General features: G+C 39.7%; 2 non-coding genes across 2 annotated transcripts; one reads left to right on the top strand and one right to left on the bottom strand.

Annotated features, from left to right (window-relative positions):
- Positions 1–1,392: 1,392 nt before the first annotated feature.
- Trnal-caa lies at positions 1,393–1,467 on the bottom strand. The gene has a single exon. It is a non-coding gene; the product is annotated as a tRNA-Leu (tRNA).
- A 1,815-nt stretch (positions 1,468–3,282) lies between these two features.
- On the top strand, positions 3,283–3,357 carry Trnas-uga. Its single transcript has one exon. It is a non-coding gene; the product is annotated as a tRNA-Ser (tRNA).
- The last annotated feature ends 19,717 nt before the right edge of the window (positions 3,358–23,074 follow it).

Raw genomic sequence — 23,074 nt, 5'->3', positions numbered from 1 at the left:
TGGAGCTGAGCTGACTGGTATGAACAGATGTGTTGTGCTAGTTTAGGAGTCATTGTAAACACTCCTTCTTTCTCTGCAGTTGGAGGAGGATGTCCACAGTGGAAAAAACAGTGGCATGTTGTCCTTTGTCCTCCAAATATCTATTCTTCTGTGTGGTACTATACTAGGCATTGGAGCTCATTGTAGCCATGTTGATCAGGTGTTTGTTTCTCATATGATGACAGTGTCGTAAGTCAGAGTTGGCTGAGTTCATTCTTCCTGACGTCTTCAGCTGGTAGTGGAAACTGGTACTAAACATTGATACAACTCCTCTTCAACTTTGTCTATTACCTCCTGATGTACTGGGTCAACATACATGGCTGCTATATCTTGATTACTCACCAAACAGTTCTGGCTATTATAAAATATCTCATCTCTCACTACCTGGCCCATAAGAGAGGCTAGGTTGGGGTGGTCTTCCACAACTGCCACAGGAACCACATTTGGAAGCTGGTTATGTCAGTCACACTTGTTTCATGTGATTGTTTTCTGTTGCATTTCCTCAATGTGCTGACAAACATCTGTTGTTGTGACATCCTTTCCCAGAATAGCTTGGTGTATGATTTCTGCAACCTTTTTGTCAAGTATGAGATTTTTCAGCTTCTGTCATATTTAATTAACACCACAGCACAGAGCCAAAACATTCTGTATTTATACCTGTGTCATTTCTCAGGAGCTTGGGACATCTTTCTTTTATTGTTCTTCTGCTGAGAGGACTTGCTGCTTGTTGCCTCCAAACGTTTACTTCAGTTTGGCCTGGAACTTATCCCAGCTATTGGGCTTCTGTACATTATTCTCGAATCACTGCTGGGTTCTACTGTCCAAGTGCACAGTTGACAAGTACATCATGTTATTAAATCTGTTGTACTTGGCAACCAAGTTTCATCCCTTAGGTATTTCATTGGGTCTCAACAAGTGTCCCTTGACATGCAGCTAATGTAATGTACGGCTGGTTCGGGACATATTGGTCTGCTGAATATACAGACCATGGGAACAATGTACTGATTTTATTAGTGTTCCTGTCCATGTAGGCAACAGTTTTCACATTGCCCAATTGGAGGCATGGTGATGTAGACTTTCCAAAATACCTGCATCACCACCAAACTGTGTCATGTAGAGACCACACTGAAATACAAATCCAAAAGCAGGTCTATCAGTTAAATACCTAGCACTGAAAGTACATTTATTACAATCAGCAATTTACAGCCAGCACCGAACTGATCTCCTGGTTGGTGAGTACAGCTATTTATACAAACACCAAATATTCCAGAATGCTGGTATTTATACAAACACTGCATATTCCAGAATATACAAACATTACAAACATGAAACTTCCTGGCAGATTAAAACTGTGTGCCCGACCGAGACTCGAACTCGGGACCTTTGCCTTTTGCGGGCAAGTGCTCTACCAACTGAGCTACCGAAGCACGACTCACGCCCGGTACTCACAGCTTTACTTCTGCCAGTACCTCGTCTCCTACCTTCCAAACCTTACAGAAGCTCTCCTGCGAAACTTGCAGAACTAGCACTCCTGAAAGAAAGGATATTGCGGAGACATGGCTTAGCCACAGCCTGGGGGATGTTTCCAGAATGAGATTTTCACTCTGCAGCGGAGTGTGCGCTGATATGAAACTTCCTGGCAGATTAAAATTGTGTGCCCGACCGAGACTCGAACTCGGGACCTTTGCCTTTCGCGGGCAAGTGCTCTACCAACTGAGCTACCGAAGCACGACTCACGCCCGGTACTCACAGCTTTACTTCTGCCAGTACCTCGTCTCCTACCTTCCAAACTTTACAGAAGCTCTCCTGCAGGAGAGTTTTAATCTGCCAGGAAGTTTCATATCAGCGCACACTCCGCTGCAGAGTGAAAATCTCATTCTGGAAACATCCCCCAGGCTGTGGCTAAGCCATGTCTCCGCAATATCCTTTCTTTCAGGAGTGCTAGTTCTGCAAGTTTCGCAGGAGAGCTTCTGTAAAGTTTGGAAGGTAGAAGACGAGGTACTGGCAGAAGTAAAGCTGTGAGTACCGGGCGTGAGTCGTGCTTCGGTAGCTCAGTTGGTAGAGCACTTGCCCGCGAAAGGCAAAGGTCCCGAGTTCGAGTCTCGGTTGGGCACACAGTTTTAATCTGCCAGGAAGTTTCATATCAGCGCACACTCCGCTGCAGAGTGAAAATCTCATTCTGGAAACATCCCCCAGGCTGTGGCTAAGCCATGTCTCCGCAATATCCTTTCTTTCAGGAGTGCTAGTTCTGCAAGTTTCGCAGGAGAGCTTCTGTAAAGTTTGGAAGGTAGGAGACGAGGTACTGGCAGAAGTAAAGCTGTGAGTACCGGGCGTGAGTCGTGCTTCGGTAGCTCAGTTGGTAGAGCACTTGCCCGCGAAAGGCAAAGGTCCCGAGTTCGAGTCTCGGTCGGGCACACAGTTTTAATCTGCCAGGAAGTTTCATATCAGCGCACACTCCGCTGCAGAGTGAAAATCTCATTCTGGAAACATCCCCCAGGCTGTGGCTAAGCCATGTCTCCGCAATATCCTTTCTTTCAGGAGTGCTAGTTCTGCAAGTTTCGCAGGAGAGCTTCTGTAAAGTTTGGAAGGTAGGAGACGAGGTACTGGCAGAAGTAAAGCTGTGAGTACCGGGCGTGAGTCGTGCTTCGGTAGCTCAGTTGGTAGAGCACTTGCCCGCGAAAGGCAAAGGTCCCGAGTTCGAGTCTCGGTCGGGCACACAGTTTTAATCTGCCAGGAAGTTTCATATCAGCGCACACTCCGCTGCAGAGTGAAAATCTCATTCTGGAAACATCCCCCAGGCTGTGGCTAAGCCATGTCTCCGCAATATCCTTTCTTTCAGGAGTGCTAGTTCTGCAAGTTTCGCAGGAGAGCTTCTGTAAAGTTTGGAAGGTAGGAGACGAGGTACTGGCAGAAGTAAAGCTGTGAGTACCGGGCGTGAGTCGTGCTTCGGTAGCTCAGTTGGTAGAGCACTTGCCCGCGAAAGGCAAAGGTCCCGAGTTCGAGTCTCGGTCGGGCACACAGTTTTAATCTGCCAGGAAGTTTCATATCAGCGCACACTCCGCTGCAGAGTGAAAATCTCATTCTGGAAACATCCCCCAGGCTGTGGCTAAGCCATGTCTCCGCAATATCCTTTCTTTCAGGAGTGCTAGTTCTGCAAGTTTCGCAGGAGAGCTTCTGTAAAGTTTGGAAGGTAGGAGACGAGGTACTGGCAGAAGTAAAGCTGTGAGTACCGGGCGTGAGTCGTGCTTCGGTAGCTCAGTTGGTAGAGCACTTGCCCGTGAAAGGCAAAGGTCCCGAGTTCGAGTCTCGGTCGGGCACACAGTTTTAATCTGCCAGGAAGTTTCATATCAGCGCACACTCCGCTGCAGAGTGAAAATCTCATTCTGGAAACATCCCCCAGGCTGTGGCTAAGCCATGTCTCCGCAATATCCTTTCTTTCAGGAGTGCTAGTTCTGCAAGTTTCGCAGGAGAGCTTCTGTAAAGTTTGGAAGGTAGGAGACGAGGTACTGGCAGAAGTAAAGCTGTGAGTACCGGGCGTGAGTCGTGCTTCGGTAGCTCAGTTGGTAGAGCACTTGCCCGCGAAAGGCAAAGGTCCCGAGTTCGAGTCTCGGTCGGGCACACAGTTTTAATCTGCCAGGAAGTTTCATATCAGCGCACACTCCGCTGCAGAGTGAAAATCTCATTCTGATTACAAACATATTTCAAGGAACTTCTAGAAATCATAAATCATAAATTCCAAATAATTGCTGATAGTCATGTTTGAACTGGCAATCCATAGCACCACAGCCAGCAACACTAACCACTACACCACACTGCATGCACTACACCTCTCTCTATTTATAAATGTGCCTGTCTGACTTCCAACAGTTCCTCTGTGTGGTGAGTAGGAATTTATGCCAATTTAGGTTGTTAATCTTATTAAAACTGTTTCTTGCTGATGAATGGGACTTAAGATATTTCCTGCTGGTAGCATGTAAAGTGTGCTTAGCTTATGTTATTGTGGAGGAGCATTCAATGGGCTACACAACCTGTGTATACCTGAAGGGCCTGTGACATAAATTAATTTGTTGTACATTTAGGCATTCCCCCTTCCTCTTAATGGTTCTACAATAGTATGGTATTAACCTGCAAATGGCATCTGATTTCAGTAATTTCCATGTGATGTTCTGATAAGCACAATACATTTACTGATATTAAAACTGTACTGTCATTTTGTTGTATGCATTTTAGAAGTTCATCCCATTTTATTACTGAAGTTTCTAATGTTTTCATGGTAGATTCTAAGTGACTGTTCTATAAGATAAACAGCTTTGTCAAAGCTGCAGCATTTTGAACTATATTCACTCTGCAGCTTTGGCTTTAACATAAATTTACTCTACAAAGGCCTAGGGAACTTGGAACTCAGTGGGGTGCGATCAATAATGCATTGATCAGACTAGATGCTTCATGTAATTAACCATGAAAATAGCTTCTTGTTAGAGCCAATGGCAAACCACTTTGTGTAAGAGATGACGATGTAACAACCAGACCATCGTATAAATGCCCCACTATCCTTATTGATCTCTCTAGCTCTGTATGAAGATGTTCTGTAGGATGCTTCATCCCAGGCTTATAGTACTGCAATAACAAGAATACCACCACTCCCACTCCCCCCACCACAATTCATACTAGTGCTAGGAGCAGTCTCAGCAATGTTCTTGATGTCCTTCTCTACTATATAACTGAGGGTATACTCTACTGTTACTGTTCTTCACCAAACTCCTTCCCTCAAAAGCCTATTCAGAGATGATATCACTGACCACTGTACTCAAATATGTTCCTTCATTGCATTCCATAGACCCGATCAGGGAGAAAAATCTTCATGGATGTGGAACAAATCAAAGTGTACATTAAAATAGACATACAAATTGAAGAAAAATGAATTTTCACTCTGTAGTCAGTTGTGCAGTAGAACTGTTATATTTGGAAGGTAGGAGATGAGATACTAATGGCAGTAAAGCAATGTGGATGAGTTGTGAGTTATGCATGAATAGCTTAGTTGGTAGAGCTCTTGCCTGCAAAAGGCAAATGTTCCAGTTTTGGCCTGTAAGGGAGTTTGAGATCAAAAAACTTAAGCTTTATATTGCATTAACAATATACTTCCATTATACTGTGCCATCTAAGTCTGAGTAATTTAGTATGGAAGCTTCTACTCTGAAAAATGCTGCTGCTTTTTCAGTTTATCATACAGCTGCTGTTTATCTGCTATTAATTTCTTAATACTTACTTCATTGTAATGTTATTTTTCAAAGAAAATATCTCCCTGTATCTACATACACTGACTCATTGTTACAGCACATTGCAATTTGTCATGCAGATTTATAACAAACACTGCTTCTCGCCATGTAGTCAACAGAACTTTTTCAATCCCTGAATGTAGATGTTAAAATAATTTGCTGAAAGAGTGCCTTATCAGGCATGTTCTTTTGAATTGGAAGGGGTTCCCAATTTCTTCCTTGATGTTTTGTCGAGAGCATGTTGAACATCTTCCCACCAAAGCCCATAAACCTTAGACAATGAGACAAAACATGAAATGATTTTTGGGCCTTGCTTTGTGGCTGTGTAAGTCAGTGTTCAGCTGAAACTGATTTTGATATGCATCTTCATATTTTTGTGGCACAAAGACTGATACATAAAATTTCGGGTGTGCAGCTGCATAAATTTGATTTCTTCTTCTAATATTTTGGCTGAATACTGTCCAGCCATTTCCAGAGTGAGCCAAGGTGACTGACATTCCAGCACTTACTCTGTCCTTTTAAGCCCACGGACCACACCACTGCGCTTGTGGCCACAGATACAAAATACACCAGAGACATTGATTAGCAGCAAAGAGGTATGACATATTTTTTAGAATTAGATATATGGCTGCACAGTCGATCCACAGGGTGATATTGATGTATCACTGTGAGCTGCACCGTCGCGGTGTCTTTGTGATTTTATTACAGAAACTGCCAGATTCCATGATTTTCCAGATTCAGATTGAGATTCAGATTCTTTATTAGTCATTCAGCATTGTTACATGCAATAGACTTCGTCAGTTCACTTAGCCTATTAATTTTACAAAAAAAAATTTTACATATTTAAGTTGATATTGGGCATTTCTAAAAATTCTTCTAATGAATAGAATGGATTAGTTAACAAGAAGTTATGAACATTGTCTTTAAATAATTTGTCAGGCTTGATTGACCCATTTTTAGACAATTTGTTATATATTTTAATTGCCATATTCTTATGACTATTGTTAGTTTTAGCTAATCTATTTTGTGGCAACAGCAGAGAAGTACACGTTCTTGTATAGTAGCCATGTCTTTCATTTGTTACACTTAAATTAGGTAGTTCAGCAAGTATGTAGTTAACACTGTCAAGAATATATAAATTAATTACTGTTAAAATTCTATATTTAGAGAACAATGGTTTACAATGTGTTCTATTATCTACCTTAGCCATTACTCTGATTGCTTTCTTCTGGATCACCATAATTTCATTTATTTTTCTGCTGTTTCCCCAGAGTATTAACCCATACCTTAAAACAGACTGAAAAAAGGCAAAGTACGCTGTCACACAACACATCAGTCTCTTCAACAAATATATAACTCTTGACAACCTAACCACTATGTGATCAACATGAGAGTTCCATGTTAGACCGTTGTCAAGTACAATACCTAAAAACTTTGCCTTTTGTTTTTCTATTTTTGTAGTCTTTGATAGACTGAACCACATATTCTGGGTCTTTTCCTCATTTAATAGTAGACCACTGGCATTAAACCATGATGTTGCATTTTCTTTTGCCAATTTCATATCACTTACAAGGTTATCAAGTACATGGTTTACAGATAGAAAAGTTGTGTCATCTGCATACATATATGTCTTTACATCTATATTTCCTGGTAAGTCATTTATGTGTACAACAAAAAGAAGTGGTCCCAATTTAGATCCCTGTGGCACTCCATGTTGAACCGCGAGTATGTTTGACAGATGACTTCCTGAACTCACCACCTGGTTCCTTTTATTGAGGTATGATTTGATGAGTTTTAAACTTTTATCACATATTCCATAGTACTCAAGTTTAGAGAGCAGAAGTGAGTGGTCAACACAGTCAAACGCTTTGCTCAGATCACATAAGGTTACCTGTGCGTGCGCATGGTCCTCAAATGCTGCTAGAATGTCTCTGACTAAGAGCTCTATGGCATGTATAGCTGACCTTCCTTTTCTGTAACCAAACTGTGATGCACTTAACATACCATTTAGTTCTAGGTACTCATATATCTGCTTATATATTATGCCTTCAAAGACTTTTCCTAGTACTGGAATTAGTGAAATTGGTCTGTAGTTTGCAGGATCTGATTTGACACCCTTCTTAAAGACTGGAGTTACCTTGGATAGTTTGAGAGGATCAGGAAAAAACCCTCCTATGAGACACAGGTTTATAGAATATGTTAATGGTGCTGCAATGTAATGTATGATTTCTTTCAATAGATTGTTTGACATATTAAAAATATCTGTACTGTATGAATTTTTCATTTCTTTGACTATTTTAAGAACTTCATGTTGGCATACCTCTTTGAAGTGTTTCAATGATGATCCGGCCCTATTATGATTTAGGTTTGCTCTCTTCAAATAATCTATACATGTTACATTGGGTTTACTGATCAGCTTTTTGATATCATCAGCACAGCTTACAAAATATTTATTGAATGTATCTGCTGGTATTGGGACTGTCTTGTCGAAGTTTCTGACTTCACCTTTAACAGTATTAATTACTGACCAGGCTGTTTTGCATTGGTTTTTACTATTTTTTATGAAATTTGTGTTGTATCTTAGTTTCGCTAATTGCAACTCTTTCTTATACAGTTTCTTAGTGATTTTTTCGAGATCCTTAATTTCATTAGAATTGTTTACTTTGGCAAGGTGCTTCAACAGCAGTAGCTTATTTTTTAGATTCTCCAGTTCTTTGGTGTACCAAAATTTACCTTTTCTTGTTTTATGGTATTTCTTTTGAACAAGATGGGCTTTTAAAATACCTGTTAAGTAATTGTGGAATGTTTCATAAACTGTTTGGGCACTGGAATCACAGTTTTGAAATAAGTTGTCCCAGTTTGTTATGCGCAACTGGTGTGTTAGTTTTATGAGATTGTGTTTTGTTAATATTAAGGTATTAGATTTTGTTAACTTTTGTCCAGCCTTGCTCTCATCCCCTTTTATAAAATGTCTTAACTTTACTGTTAACATGGAGTGGTCTGAGAAAGCAAACTCCTTTACCTTGGTGGAGTACATATCACGAGCACAGTTGACAAAAGCATTATCCAAGCACGCTTGTAGTCTTGTTGGTTCTGAATTTACATGATGGAAGTTGTGCTGCCTTAGCATATTCAGTAACTTATTTACACTGGGTTTGTTACATGTTACATCAAAGCTTGAATTAAAGTCTCCCCCAATTACAGTTACATACTGTTTCCATTTCGTTATGTAGCAGAGTACACTGTCTAAATTATCTAAAAAAGTTTTATCATCTGAGTCAGGGGAATGGTAGATACATACTATGATAAGTTTCATTATATCACATATGATCCTGGTAATTTCAAAGTGTTTCTCTACACATGCCCAACTAAGATCTAGTTCTCTACACTCTATTTCATTTGAAACATAGATAACAGTACCACCATTACGGTACTGAGATCTGCAAAAACTGTTTCCATATTTATAACCTTCTGGTACATAGTATTGTATTTGTTCTGGTTTAAGCCAATGTTCTGATAGACATAAGAAAGACTACTTATTCTGTGGCAATGACTCATCCAGAATTTCAACTTTATTTTCAAGACCCTGAATGTTTAAAAATAGGATGTTGTTGTGACTTATCTGTGAGTTAGCAGGCTGGTTTTTCACATTTTTATTTTCTTCTTGGCTTCAAACCATAAAAAATTATCACTGAGTGACACAGATGTATTTTTCCTTTGGCTCCTCCTTAAGCATTGCTGTGTTGCTGCTCCAGTCGTTGTTGGTTCTGTTACTGCTGCTGCTTCTGCTGATAATGATGGTGCTGCTGCTGTTTCACTTATTTCTGGTGTTTGTTGTTCCATAACTGCTGTGCCTTTCTGTGAATTATTAACATTTGGAGTGTTCACTTGCATTAATAAAATTTCACATTTGTCTTGGAGAGGTGTAGCTTCACTGATAGCAGATTTCACATTGGATTCTACAGGATACACACACTTCCTGTCCATGAGAGGTATGACTTTTCTATCATCACACTGCACATTTGAGATTTTATTTACAAGTTCTAAAATTTTGGTTACTATTACGTTTTTTCCAAGTACATTTAGATGGGAACCATGTGTTGTGTGAAATCTTTTCCCTAAATTGCTGATGTTCACAAATGTTACATTTTCAAACCGCTTGCAAATATTTTGCATCTCTTTATTTGCTGTTTCAATTTCTTTATTTACACAGGACCATTCTATCAAGTCGTAACGGTGTGGCACTGAAAAAACAATAACATTTGTTCCTCTCAGCTCATACAGTTTTCTTTTTAGCGCGATTAAGAGATCGTTTTTTTCGTTCCTAGCTATATCATTTGATCCCGCTAGGAAGATGGAAAAGTCCTTTTTGCTCAATGAGGAAATTTTTTCTTGACTCATTGACATAGCAGGACTGAATTTTGCTCCTGGTTTTATTGTACAGTTAAAACTAAACTTCTGACTACTTGTACGCCGAAATTCAGCGGCTGTATTTCGTCCTTGGCTGTCGGCATACAGTTCAATTTTACCGGTACTTGCTGTTCCGAGATTGCCTGTTTCCTGCCTATCTTTGCAGTAAGCGAAGTCTTGTTTGGCACTATTTATTGTGTCTTTTTTGCCAACACATGTCGATATTGTCTCAGTAGAGCAGCTTAGTGGTGGAAGATTTTTCGTGAGCACTTTCGCATATGATCTTTTACTTAACTGCTGCTGAAATATTCCATGTTTTACCACTTTCACAATCCGTAGTTGAAAGAGCTTGAAAGTAATTTCGTTCACTATATTTATGTTTCTTTCGCCGTTTTCTGTATCTTGTGTTATCTGTTTGCGTCTTTTGTACTTCACTTCCGTCCAATTCTCCGACATATTCGTACTTTCATGGCGCGAGTTTTTCATGTTCCGTTCACTTTTTTCTTCTTTAAGTTTCATGATATCCATCTTCAAGGAACTGATAATAAATTGTAAACTAGACACCCGTTCGCTGAGCTTTGTAATTTCGTCCTTACAACTGTCACAATTTTTCTTTTTCACGGCAAAATTCACACTTTTTCTCGGACACGCACAACGAATTTTTACACTAGCCGCCATCTTCTTCAGGGCAATCGTCTGGCTGAAGCCACTATCTCTATTAATTAAATTCATCACCAACCAAATTTCAATTGCTTCCTTCACTACTGAGTCCCAGACAGATGAAGTTGAGGCTAAAATTTCAACATTATCGTACATCATAGAGTGCCTAGCATCACTACAGTGCTCTGTCACATCCAGATGTATTAAGTTGTAAGAGCCAGTAGTACTTGTGGTGCTCTGTGCATCTTTCCTGGACAGTAAGTGTTGTCTGTCTGATGTATGAATGGCAGCATTCACAGGGCATCTTGTACACCCCGGGCTTCGGAAGATTATTTGGTGCTTCAGAAGCCAGGAGTTTACAAGATCCTCTGTGAATGCATCTGTTCATACATCAGACAAAAAATACGTACTATCCAGGAGAGATGCACATAGCACCGCAGCTACACCCAGCTCTGACAACCTAATAAATGTGTGGTGGCAGAGCACTGTATTTACACTGGGCACTCTATGGTGTATGATAACATTTGAATTTTAGCATCAACTTCATCTTTCTGGGATAAGTAGTGAAGGAAGCAATTGAAATTCGGTTGGTGATCAATATAATTAATAGAGATAGTGGCCTCAGCTGGGACAAATCACGGAATCTAGCAATTTCTGTAATAAACTCACAAATACATCGCAACAGTGCAGCATGCAGTGATACACTATTATCACCATGGGGATTGAATGTGCAGTCATAGATCTAATTCCAAAAATATGTCATACCTCTTTGCTGTCGATCAATGTCACTGGCACCTTGTGTATCAGTGACCGCATGCACAGTGGTGCAGTCCATGGGTTCAAAAGGACGGAGCAAGTGCTGGAGCGTCAGTCACGTCGGCTCACTCTGAAGATGGCTTGACTTGCAGGGAACTCAGCCAAAATATTATTAGAAGGAGTCGAAATTATGTGGCCACATGCCTGAAATTTTAAGAATTGAAACTGATCTTTTATTACCAGAAAAACAAAATTGAGGTGTAAATGTATTAGGATGTAAGCGTAGAAATTCCAAGATGACTGAAATGACTTCTTCAAGATGTACAATTATCTGCTTTGCACAATATTCCCACCGCTCACTTTTTAGAAAAGTTGTTTATTTTCTTTAGCTGCACTGCCCAGGGAGTAATTCCTTAAGACAACAGACAGCAAGAATACAGAAAAGAAGCCAACATTTTTGTCTTTAAGTCAACACAATGGCAGATGTGTTTCATGAAATAACTCACTGACCTAACTTTTGTTATTAATTTATATACATTTTAACATATTTGGCTGGATCCTAAGGAGTGAAAGGTGAATGAAAATGTTAACCCACAACAGACAGAATAATTAGATCAATGCTTATTAAGTTGAGAGTCAGCACTTTCTCCCAATGACACTATCAAATTTATGCTATATTATTCATATAATAGATGACCATTGTAACAGTTCAGTTTCTTGCATTTTCATATTCCCCATTAAAATAATAATTTCAGATATACAGAGGAGAAAATATTAATTTCAGATTGTTGCTTAGGGGCACAAGAAGGGCAACAGGTGGGGAAAAATTGTTTTATTAATGATTTTGGGAAAAAAGTTTCATGATCAGATTTAAGAATGTTCAAGCCACACCCCAGTTTCATGTTTTGTGGGTTGTAGTGGCTATGAAACTGCAGCACATTCAAAGAACAGTGGTCTAGATGGCACAGAATCCACAACCCACCATAGTATCACAGAAACAAGAAAACAACGAAATTATATAGTCAGCTTTTGCATGGTATTCATTCCAGACTGATGTCTTTACAGCTGTGGAAGGCTAAGACTCCTGTACTTACTATTACCATTTTTCTCACAGACTCTTGGGAAATTATTACCACTAGGTATATGGCCTGTAATTTTATTTGAAGGATTAATAGCTATTTCAATTTAGTGAATACTGAAATGAAAATATCATTTTGTGTTCAGTTTGGTGCTGTGTGAAATTTGTTAATTACTGTATGAATCTGAGACAGATATATACTATTTGACTTTTCATTTAGCATTTTAAGTTGTTATCAGCATGAGGAGTATTGGAACCTTAGGGTTCAAGCCTGTCAGACGTGAATTTTAGGACCCCAGTAGTGAATCTCATACTGGTAACTTAAATTTTTCAGCACATTTTTAGGTTAGGACCCGTAAAGAGGTAGCTCACATGAGATAAACTGTAAGGAAAAATTATTAATGAATTTTAGCATTTGAGATCTGAACACATTGATCAATTTTTAAATAAATCCAATCTTCAATTCATTTTTTAAGAAGAAGTCACCACACTTTTAACATCTACTGCTGGGGATAACAGGTCTTTACTGCTGGTTTGATATAGCATAAGACACCGAAGTGCAAAACTTAAGGATAAAGGTAATTTTTGCGTTATGAGCAACTACCAATTAACATATCTTGATGAAACTTATGTCACACATAGAAAGAACTGCTACAGTAAAGTGCAGAAGATAAATGAAACAAATACACAACGAGGTGAACAAAAATGACACTTTTATTCAAAGACAATAATTACACACTGCATTTTATGATCATCCCTCGGACATTACAAAAGGAGAGATATTGTACTTAACAGTGTGTGTGATAACAACAGATGGCAGTTTGCTTGCAGTCCATAATGTTGGTAAAGAGTTCTTGTGAAAGGTGTTCCATTCCTCCACCAGCAGAGCTGACAACTGATAGATATTCATTGCTACAAGTTAACATGCTGCATTATGTTTCTCCAACATGTCCCATACATGCTCAATGGGACTTAAATCTTGGGAACTGGCAGGCCAATCTGTTTTCCGCATTCACTCGCACACATGCACTGTCGATGCGGTTGTGCATTGTCATGCATAAAAATGAAGTCAGACACTGAATGCATCCCTGAAATGATGCACATAGGGACACAATAATGTTGACAATTGAGTGTACTGTGTTCAAAGATTTGGAGACCCTATGCCCATGCAGTACTGTGCCTTCCCACACCAAAGCACATGGACCACAAAAACAATCATGTCCAACAGTCTTCTTGGTTGCATTATTGCACTTTGCATTCACAACTCTTACCTTATGAATGTATTCCCAGAATCACTAGTGATGTTGAATCTGGTCTCATCAGAGACTCTTTGTTGGTCCAGTCCCCACGCTCTTTGCACCTTTACAAACAATGCCACCAATGTATGGGTGTCAACAGAACACTACATACTGGTCCTTGTGCTAAAAAGAAAAAAAAAGAAAAAAAGGCAGATAAACCACATCTATGCAACTTCCTGGCAGATTATAACTGTGAGCTGGATTGAGACTCGAACTCGGGGCTGGCACACAGTTTCAATCTGCCAGGAAGTTTCACATCAGCACACACGCCACTGCAGAGTGAAAATATCATTCTGGACACATCTATGCAGTTGCCCTACCACTGTGGGGTATGACACTATGTGCCTTGTAGTCCTATTAAATGTGGTTGCCGTTGTACCTGATGATTGATGGGGGTCTCTTCTTTGCTGCTGCACATTGTAGCAGTTACCTGTTTCTGTAGTTGACTGCAATCAAATGTCTTCTATCCTTAGAGCAGCACTGCCTTTGCTTTGGAACAACCCTCACATATGTGAAATGATATTGTGAGTAATACCAAAGTCCTGGGCTACACTCAACACACTTTGTCCTCCTTCCAGTTTTCCAATCCCCATGTGAACAACCCAGGCTACTTCAAAATGAAGAACTCCACCACAGTGCACTGTAACAGCACACACATTGACACACACTGCTTTTTGTGTCTTTCAGCTCCCTTGTGCTGCATGGCAGCCCTCTATGGCACTATAGTCATGTTAACCATTGTTGTTGTTGTGGTCTTCAGTCCTGAGACTGGTTTGATGCAGCTCTCCATGCTACTCTATCCTATGCAAGCTTCTTCATCTCCCACTACCAACTGCAGCCTACATCCTTCTGAATCTGCTTAGTGTATTCATCTCTTGGTCTCCCTCTATGATTTTTACTCCCCACGCTGCAATTGTGGAAAATTGTGCAAAAGACAACAGCAAAAAGAGTGGCATAAGCAGCACTAAAATTGGTAGGGGAACCATCAAAAAGAAGGCACAGGCTGCGACTCGCAAGAAACTGATCTATGCAGAGACCCCTACTGGATGAAAAAGCACTGCCCCATTAGGGGTGATGGGTACTAAAATCCCCAAGGAGGAAGAGGAAGGGGGAGGGAAGCTGCTGAAGGAGGACAGTAAGGGCAGTGGGTGCAGGTGACCTCTCAAGAGTGAGACAGGTATTGAAAATCATGACCATGGAGTCCAGTTGGACTTGGACAGCAACCGTTTCCAATGTGGTTCCTTTGTACTAACAACATCCATATGGACCAATGTGCAAACACCACCAGAAGCCCTCAGAGGGCTTATCTGGCTCTGACATAAAACACAAAATCCACAAAGGGTCAGTGACTGAGCATCAGTAAAATTAGATTTCTGTAGAAAGCAGTAGGGGGAAGGAGGAAAGCACATAACAAAGGTAAATTTAAATATCATTGACACAGTGTGGAGACAATCATACTTCTGATGAGCCTCTGTGTAGGTTAAATGATTGAGGGACAAGTAATGCACATGGGCAGCAGAACACAGGTGTTCCACTCATGGAGTGGGTATATACAATCACCCCACAGAGTGTCCACAATACAGTGGGAAGACATGTGCCCAAAATGGAAACACCAAAACACCTCATGGGTGACAGGACGTATAGCTTCACATGATACAGATAAACCATAACCTTGATCTTCTCTGGAAGTGTACCCACCTCAAATGCCAGTCCTTATGGCCTTCTGAATATGCCAAACAAAATGACTGCCCCGCCATTCCAGACTGGTCTAGAATTCCTCATCAGTTTGAAGGAAGAGATCCCAATGAAATATTATATCCTGAATCATATTCAAAGACTGAGTTGTTCCCAAGATGGTCACAAGCATGAAGGGCCACAGACTGGGTTGCAGAAGAACTTTTGATCAACAACAACTGCATCTTACTCAGGGAGTCTACTTAACCAAAATCATCTTTGATAATTTTTATGAATAATAACAGCTTCATGGTGGTAAAGGAGTCATCATCAACCCCAGCGCAGACCAGATAGCGGGGAAAGGGTTTCCGGCAAGCCTACCCTTCCTTCCATGGGGTAGCCAGGGAAAGGGATGGGGAGGGAGGGGGGAGGCACAGTCTGTAAGAAGCAGTATTAAAGGATCCATTTCCATCTTATGAGATGGCTGTAGTAGAACATCTAGTTTTTTGGAGGTTAATACATTTCATACACAAAGTGTTCATCCTGACACCACCTGCTATCATTAGGGGCTCTCTCCGTTGGTGTCAAGCACCCACAGCAGCGTTCGTATGGCATGGCAGCAACTGCCAACAGTTCTGATACTGCAGAACGACAAGTAAACAGTCCTAGATATAATTACAGAATTGGTTGCATAAAATTGTTGTCAAATTGACCATGGTTTCAACAGCACTAAGGCAGTCTTCATCAGAATAAAAATTACATAGGATTACATGTAATCACACCATGAGTGAAAAACATCTGAGTCAAATTGCTCTAATCAACTAGAAATTGTCACAAGAATAAAAATTATACTGTATAAATGTACACTGTGGGGTAGCAACTCAGGTACCAGCTGTGTGAGCCCTGTGTTGTCAGAGGACTCAGCCATAGGGGTACATAATAACCCCACCACATGGACAGGCTGCTGTGCTGGCTGTATAGTATTAAAAGGATAATGACATTGAGTAAGAGATGGGAGTCCTCTGGAGGGCCTAATAGCAACAGTCTGCTGACATGAAAGATGCTTAGATAAGTTCCATATAGTATTATACTTTCATCCAGTAGAAATAAAACATGGATGCCAGTGGCAGGAAACAGACAGAGAGATGAGAGAACTAAAACTAAAAACTGTGTAAAGAGGCATGATCCAACATTAATACCGAACTCCCAAAAGGGCAAAAGACTCGCATAAAATGTAAAATAAACAGTGTGTGTGTACCATGTCAATAGCTGTACTTAGCTCAAACGTCAGAAGTGTGCTTCCTCACCCCAGCCAACATTCGGTGGGCCACGGGCTCTCAGGTAAACTGAGGTGTTGGCAGCCGGACCGTGAGATTAGGCTGTGAGATTCTCACAGCCCAGCTGCCAGCACCACCTCAGTTTACCTATCATTCACATATAATTTACCACTCACAGTTATTTCATATTACTACTAAAAATCTGCATTTTTAATGGTTTCTCAGCTAACATAACATTTTTCCCCGATAATCTTTTTACCCTTTTTCTTCAAAATGCTTCACTGCTGATGGGCAGAACAATTCCACACCTGATAAGAGGGACACTGGGATTTTTAACATTATGCCAGTGTCTGTCCTATCAAGCATGGAACTGTCCATAAATTTACTACATCTTTGACTTCACACTGTTCATGCATTCACACAGTTGTCGATTAAAGTTGTTCTACTGAACAGCCTCTTCGTGATCCATAACAGTACACACTAAATAAATATAAAGAGATACTAAAAGTCTTTACAGAAATGTTCTTATATTACAATACAGATCTGTTAACATTATTGGTAACCCAGCTACACAATTTTCCTTTGGGATGGGGTGGGGAGAGTGGCAAATCCATATTTTATGTTCGTAAACAACTCAGTTCACCAGCTTTTCCCTTTGTGTTACTGCAAAGCACAAAGAGCAATAAATCAGTTAGTTGAGATACTTTTCAACATTCATTCATTTATGTCAGACTGAGATATGATATGGGCTATTTCATATTTAAGAAAAAAATTTTTCATTGGATACAAGTATGCAATAAGAATTAAGTATAGTGCTGCCTCTGATCAACCATGTAGTAAACAACAGTTTAATGAGTAAGTATTTTCATTGTAGCAACACACTACATATTTTATCTCATGAAATCTTAAAGTAAATGAGAAAGTTCCTTCTAGGCAGCTCGTACACAAAAGTACACCCAAACACATTTTCTTTGAACATCCATACTTAGACTGGATTATGGAGAGACACAGCTGGTATGATTTTTATTAAAAATGAAACTCCTTCATCTGTACTTAAGATTTTATATATATTTGGCTACTAGTTTCAACATTGCATCAACACCATCTTCAGGTCCGTACACTCTGATGAAATCAATCGTGTGTGACTGAGTACTAGAAGTCTGGGGTGAGACCAATACGTGCATGTGGTGTGTACTTATTTCACAAAAATTACAAAAATGATGAAATACTGGACTATTACATTACAGATATTAACAAATACCAAAAAAATATAAATTTTGAAAAAGCGAAATTTTCTAATTTGAATAATTACCATACTAACAGTTTCCTTCAAAGATGAGCATGAGTGCATTCAAACAAGCTATGTTAATCTTAAAACAAACAATTTTTAACAGTACTGAATTCTGACATGCACATTGTTTGCAGGTACTGTAAATTTTGGATATTTCTGCAAATAAAACATTTCCATATGAACTAAATATACTTCTCATCAGCAGACACTAAATTACAACATGAATAATAAAATGTAGTGAAATATTGTATGAATAAGAGTCTGTCTTGTTTGTGTATACATTGTGTATGCAGTATAAAGTCACAGAGATGCAAGGAAACATGCAGGGACAACCAGTTATCATGTGCTATTGTGCTACAGCTCACTGTAGATACTGTTCAAAATTATGCCACTTTTCTTCAAGTGCAAACCAGAAATCACACTCAAAGCATGTCATTTCTCTTCAAATGTGAGCCAAAATTGGACTAAAACTACACCATTTCTCTTTGAATGCATACTGGTATGCAAATAAAAGAGTCAAAAATATGTTTTGTAGTACTCTCCCCACGACAAAGAGAAACCAGTGATGAGTGCCGCACTAAATCAACTAAGAGGAGGAACATAGCTGTTTGTATTCAAGTGTGCATGTTGTGATGTGATGTCAACCCTTCTGACACTATGAGTGTTTCATTGCCCACAGCACCAGGTCAATAATCTTCTTTGAAATTGCTTGTGATGTATCATGCAAGTGTATGAAGGGTTTTTGGAGGAATGGTTACAGTAATAGCTGTGTAAGCTTGTGGTTAGCTGCACTGACAAGTAGTTTGTTGGCCTACATTTGCTACCAACATATTTTCTTTTAAAATATAAGGGCTATTCAGAAAGTAGGGAATGTTGGGGCATTAAAAAAAACTAAGTGCAAGAAATACATTTTATTATACACATCTGAAAGAACAACTGTCCTACTACTTTTCAACAAAGTCACTAAATACATTGATGCACTTATCATAGGAGTGGACAAGCTTTGAAAGACCTTTGTCATAAAATTCTGCCACCTGAGACTTCAGCCAGTGAGTCATGCCCACATGGAGTTCCGCGTCATCATCGAAGTGCTGTGTTGCAAGCCAGTTCTTCATCTTGGGAAACAAGTGGAAATCACCTGGTGCAAGATTGGGGCTGTAGGGTGGATGAGGGAAAATTTTTCATTTGAATGAATTAAAGAGTACTTTAGTGTGGTTTGCCATGTGAGGTTGAGCATTGTCAAGCAAAAACAAAATTTCGCAAGTCAGCTTTGCTCGGTGTTTGTTTTGAACTGCTCATCAAAGGCTGTGCAAAGTTTGACAGTGCCGGGCAGAATTAATGGTTGCTGCATGTTTGAGAAAATCAACAAGAAGCACACCTTGCCTATCCCATAACACTGTCACCATCAGCTTCCTTGCTGACAAGGTTTGCAAACATTTTCTTGGTTTTCAGGGGGGGGGGGGGGGGGGTGACCTCCTTGACTGTAATTTTGTCTTGCAATTGACATGTTTTTACCTAAGTCTCATCACTGGTTACGAATCGATCCAGTACTGAATCATCATGTTTCTGGTAGGCCTCAAGAAATGTCAACATTGCCCCCCTTCACTGTTCTTTATGGTGCTCTGTAAGCGTTTTGGGCACACATCATTAAAAGAATGTGGTATTTTCCACTTTTGTTGTATTAATTTTATTTTTCCATAATTTGTTTCAGCCTACTAGGACATTCTCAAATGATTTAGTGGTACTGCAGTAAAAAACTAGGCCTTATGTATTGAAATGTCAGAGTATTTAAATTTTTGTTTTCTATTTGTTTTGGGTTAGAAATGCTATCTTGTTGATACGACATTTTTTCTTTCACATTTAATTATTACGTACAGTATTAAATAATCAGTTATAAAATTTAAATGAAGTTAAAGACTTCCATTTATATACACAAAATTAATGTTTTCAGTTTAGTTGCGATTACTATCCTTGTAAGTCAAAAGGCTTTAAGCCACGACATTGTAGGAAACTGATAAAATTTTGCACGATCGCCACTGCTGGTAGGCACCTGAAGGTAGCCTTGAACTATTCCATGAAAATCTGCTTACAAAATTTTAAGAACCAGTGCTAAGTGAACAATCTTGCAATTTACTGAAATCCTATATGTACATGTACATGTACATCTACTACTTCATATATAATCTGCAAGCCACCTTACAGTATGTGGCAGAGAGAATGTTGTACCACCACTTGTCATTTGCCTTCCTGTTCCCCTCACAAATAGTGCAAGGAATAACAACTGTCAGTATGCTTCCTCACAAGCCATAATATCTGTTTCTGACGTGTAACATATGTTAGTGGTAGTTGGATAGTTCTACAGTCAACTACAAGTCCCACTTCTCTAAATTTTCTCAATAGTGTTCTTCCAAAACGACATTATCTTCCTTCCAGGGCTTCCCACTTATGTTCCCAAAGCAACCCATAATATTTGCATGTTGTTCAAACCTACGAGTAAAGTAAAAAGTCTATTATCCTACCTCTGAATCACTTTGATGTCTTTCCTTAATCCAACCTGGTGGGGATCCCAAATACTGGAGCAGTACTCAAGAATGGTTTGCACTACTGTTCTATAGGTGGTCTCCTTTACAGGTGCACCACACTTTCCTAAAACTCTGCCAATAAACTGAAGTCAACCATTCATCTTCCCCACTGCAAGCCTTACATGCTCGTTCCATTTCATATCACTTTGCAGCATTATATCTAAATATTTAACTGACCTAACTGTGTCAAATAGTATACTACTGATATTCTATTCAAACAAAACAGGATAATTTTTCCTACTCATCTGCATTAGCTTACATTTTTATACAATTAGAACTACCTGTCATTCATCACACCAATTAGTGATTTTGTGTAAGTCGTCTTGTACCTTGCTGCAGTCATTCGGTCATTAAATGACAACACCTTCCCATAAATGACAAAATCATTAGGAAAAATTGCAGATTTCTGCTCACCATGTCACTCAGGTCATTTATGTACACAGAGAATAATAGTGGTCCTATCACACTTCTATGGGGCATTCCTGATTATACTCTTGTCTCTAATGAACTCCTGCTGTTGAGGACAACATACTGGGTCAAATGATTGAAGAAGTCTTAGAGCCACTGGCATATCTGGGAACCTACTCTGTGTGCTTGTACCTTCGTTAACAGTCTGCCGTGGAGCACCATGTCAAATGGTTTTCAGAAATCTAGGAATATGAAATCTGCCTGTTGCCCTTCAGGCATAGTTCACAGGATATCACGTGAGAAGGAGAATCTGAGTTTCTCACAAGTGATGCTTTCTAAAACCATACTGATGTGTGGATAGAAGATCTTCGGTCTCAAGTGAATTTATTATGTTTGCACTAAGACTATATTCTAGAATTCTGCAGCAAACTTATGTTAAAATTATTCGTCAGCGTACCCAAAAAAAAAAAAATAACTTTGGCAGAAAATTTTGGGCAGAATCCTAAACTGCTAATGGCCAGTTGTACAGTCCCTGGTCGGCAGCTGCTTAAGTTCTATTCTCAGAATAGTGCAGAAAGTACATTGTACGAACCATCTCCTAACATAAAACTTTTTTCTTGTAGTAGGTCTGACAGACATTTGATATTGGTACTTCATGAATTACATCCTGTCCTGTTATTTATGTAAATGAGATACAGAAGAAATGTTCATTTGTGCCAAAACAGTCTCTTTTTTTTGTGCATTACAATTGCCTGAATATTAGAAAGAGCTACTTCATTTTATCTAGCACACAGTGACAGAACAGATGCAATCAAATAGAGAAACCATACCCATTGGGTTCCGCTGGATAGGTCAGGAGTCCACTACACACAGCAGGTGGCTACACAGGTAGCAGGGGTTGTGTGGCATGGACTGGGCGGTTTTTTAGGTTAGATGGCCTCGGGCAAGTACAGAAAGGGCAACAGCCTCAAAGGGTGCGGGGCAAAGTCAGGACATGCGGGAACCAAGCAGCAATCGGTATTGTAATTGTTAACAGTCGAAGCTGCATTGGTAAAGTACCGGAACTTCAGGCACTGATAGAAAGCACCGAAGCTGAATCATTATAGGTATAGAAAGCTGGCTGAAGCCAGAGATAAATCCTCTGAAATTTTTACAAAGGCACAGATGGTGTTTAGAAAGGATAGATTGCATGCGACCGGTGGTGGCATGTTTGTCGCTGTTAGTAGTAGTTTATCCTGTAGTGAAGTAGAAATGGATAGTTCCTGTGAATTATTATGGGTGGGGGTTACACTCAACAACTGAGCTAGGCTAATAATTGGCTCCTTTTACCGACGTCCCGACTCAGCAGCATTAGTGGCAGAGCAACTGAGAGAAAATCTGGAATACACTTCACATAAATTTTCTCAGCATGTTATAGTCTTAGGTGGAGATTTCAATTTACCAGATATAGACTGGGACACTCAGATTTTTAGGACGGGTGGTAGGGACAGAGCATCGAGTGACATTATGCTGAGTGCACTATCCGAAAATTACCTCGAGCAATTAAATAGAGAACTGACTCATGGAGATAATATCTTGGACCTACTGGTAACAAACAGACCCAAACTTTTCATCTCTGTAAGCACAGAACAGGGAATCAGTGATCATAAGGCCGTTGCAGCATCCCTGAATATAGAAGTAAATAGGAATATAAAAAAAGGGAGGAAGGTTTATCTGTTTAGCAAGAGTAATAGAAGCCAGATTTCAGACTACCTAACAGATCAAAATGAAAATTTCTGTTCTGACACTATGTTGAGTGTTTATGGAAAAATTTCAAGGCAATCGTAAAATGCGTTTTAGACAGGTACGTGCCGAGTAAAACTGTGAGGGACGGGAAAAACCCACCGTTGTTCAACAACAAAATTAGGAAACTACTGCGAAAGCAAAGAGAGCTTCACCGCAAGTTTAAATGGAGCAAAAACCTCTCAGACAAACAGAAGCCAAACGATGTCAAAGTTAGCGTACGGAGGGCTATGCATGCAGCGTTCAGTGAATTCGAAAGTAAAATTCTATGTACCGACTTGACAGAAAATCATAGGAAGTTCTGGTCTTACGTTAAATCAGTAAGTGGCTCGAAACAGCATATCCAGACACTCCAGGATGATGATGGCACTGAAAGAGAGGATGACGCGTGTAAAGCTGAAATACTAAACACCTTTTTCCAAAGCTGTTTCACAGAGGAAGACTGCACTGCAGTTCCTTCTCTAAATCCTCGCACAAACGAAAATATGGCTGACATCGAAAGAAGTGTCCAAGGAATAGAAAAGCAACTGGAATCACTCAACA

Source organism: Schistocerca piceifrons, chromosome 4 (assembly GCF_021461385.2).
Source record: "Schistocerca piceifrons isolate TAMUIC-IGC-003096 chromosome 4, iqSchPice1.1, whole genome shotgun sequence".
Lineage (NCBI taxonomy): Eukaryota > Metazoa > Arthropoda > Insecta > Orthoptera > Acrididae > Schistocerca > Schistocerca piceifrons.
The sequence above is the reverse complement of the archived record's forward strand: the minus strand, read 5'-3'. Positions and strand labels throughout refer to the sequence as shown.